This window comes from Penaeus monodon, chromosome 16 (genome assembly GCF_015228065.2).
Source record: "Penaeus monodon isolate SGIC_2016 chromosome 16, NSTDA_Pmon_1, whole genome shotgun sequence".
Lineage (NCBI taxonomy): Eukaryota > Metazoa > Arthropoda > Malacostraca > Decapoda > Penaeidae > Penaeus > Penaeus monodon.
In genome coordinates, this window is record NC_051401.1 from 29,675,439 (window position 1) to 29,677,938 (window position 2,500).

A 2,500-nucleotide genomic window follows, 5' to 3' on the forward strand; every position below is an offset into this window, starting at 1 on the left:
AAAAAAAAAAAAAGGGGAGAGGGGGAGAAAAGGGAGAAAAAGGGGGAAGAGAATCCTGTGTGTATATAGTTTGTGGTGATTGTATGTTGTGTTGTGTGTGTGGTGTGTGTGTGTGTGGTGTGTGTGTTATATTATATATATTATATTATATTATATATATATATATATTATTATTATTGTTATATGTGTCTTTGGTGGTTTGTGTGTGTGTGTGTATACTTTATTTTATTATATAATAGATAGATGATGATGATAGATGATAGTGTTGTGTTTTGTTTTGGGTGTTTTGGGGTGGGTTGGTGTGTGTGTGTGTGTAGTGTGGTGTATATATACAATATATAGATAGTAGAAGATAAAAAGTATACGTGGTGGTGTAACGCGGTGTAGTGGTCTCCCCCAAACACGACACCCACCCACGCAATATATTTTATTTATATATTACATTATTATATATATATATTATATATTATATATATATATATATATTGTATTATTTACTTTTAACTAATATACATATAATTACATAAAATTCATAATTTTATAAAAATTATTACATATTTTTTTATATATATTTTAAAATATATTATATATTTTTTTGTGTGTGTGTGTGTGTGTGTGTGTGTGGTGTGTGGGGGTGTGTTGTGTGTGTGGTTGTGTTTTTTTTTGTGTGGTGTGGTTGTGGTGTTGGTGTGTGTTTTTATGATGTGTAATTTAAAAATATATATACCTAATTTACATATCTTATCATTCTGTACTATAACATACATATACTTATATAAAATTATATGCATTTATACTATATATACAGAGGCCGCGGTGGCCCATGGGGGGCTCGGACTCAAATTGTCACGACGGCAAACTGGGTTTGAGGGTCCCAGTCACGGCGGGCGTTGTTTCCCTGGGCAGGGAACTTCACCCCGATTGCCGAGAAGTCAAACGCATTGTCGTGGGGGGGGGGAAATCACCCCTGGCAAAAAAAAACCCCGGTTTGGTTTTGAGCACTGGACACAACCCTCTGGTCCCCAGTTCCCGTTCCCCGCCGTGGCATCGTTTTAAAAAGCCTCCCCTCTGTTCGCTCGACCCCAAAACTCACGGCGAGGGGGGGAAAAAGACAATGCCATGAGAAGTTTCCAAAGAGGGTCGTGGGAATCGCCCCGGGTAGGTGTTAAAAGCCGAACCCGGTTGATTGAAAAGGCATCCAATCAGGCAAGGGTGAGACCGCCCAAAAATCTCTTCAAAAAAATGAATTTTAGAGAGGCCGATTTTCTGCAGTGGACTAAAAGGCTTTGAAAAAAAAAAAAAAAAAAAAAAAAAAAAAAAAAAAAAAAAAAAAATATATATATATATATATATATATATATATATATATATATATATATATAGACATATATATATATAGACATATATACATATAGACATATATTGACATATACATAAATATATATACATATATATGCATATATGCATATATATATGGCCTCGGTGGACGAGTGGTTAGAGCGTCGGACTCAAGACTGTCACGACGGCAATCTGAGTTCGACGGTTCGAGTCACCGGCCGGCGCGTTGTTCCCTTGGGCAAGGAACTTCACCTCGATTGCCTACCTAGCCACTGGGTGGCCAAGCCAGCCCAAGTCAGTGCTGGTCCCAAGCCCGGATAGAATAGAGAGAATGATTACCTAAAAGGTAACACCGGCACTCTCCGTGGAAAGGAACTGGGGACCCTAACATGAAAACTACAATTAAGTATCATGCTGTGACCACGGCGGCTCAAACATGAACCTAGCGTTAAAAAAAATACATATATATGTATATACATACAAATATGTGTGTATGTGTGTATATATGTGTGTGTGTGTGTGTGTGTGTGTGTGTGCGTGAATGCGTGCGCGCGTGCGTGCGTGTGTGCGCGCGTGCGTCCGTGCATATGTGCGTGCGTATGTGCGTGCGTGCGTGCGTGTGTGTGTTTGTGTGCGTATGATATATATATATATATATATATACATATATAATATATATTTTTATATATATATATATATATATATATTATATATATGTATATATAGTATATATATGTATATATACTATATATATCTATATATCATATCTATATTATATATATATATATTCTATGTATGTATATGTATATATCTATTTCTTAATCATCTATACTCTATATATATATATATCTTATATATATATATATATATGTGTGTGTGTGTGTGTGTGTGTGTGTGTGTGTGTGTGTGTGTGTGTGTGTGTGTGTGTGTGTTTATACTGTGCCTCCCTTGTCGGGGCGTATGACCTGAGAGCTTTCCCCCAAGGCGTAGATCACAAACTGCCTTGAAACTGGCACGCTGCCACCGTAGGCCTGGGCGGCTGTCATTGTATTGAAAGAAATATGCGGCACTGTAAGTGGATGGCACCATAATGGAGACGCGGCGTCGTGCTCGCCCGTGTCTTCCACGCGTCGCGGTGGCCTGCTCTGAGTGCCTGGTGCCT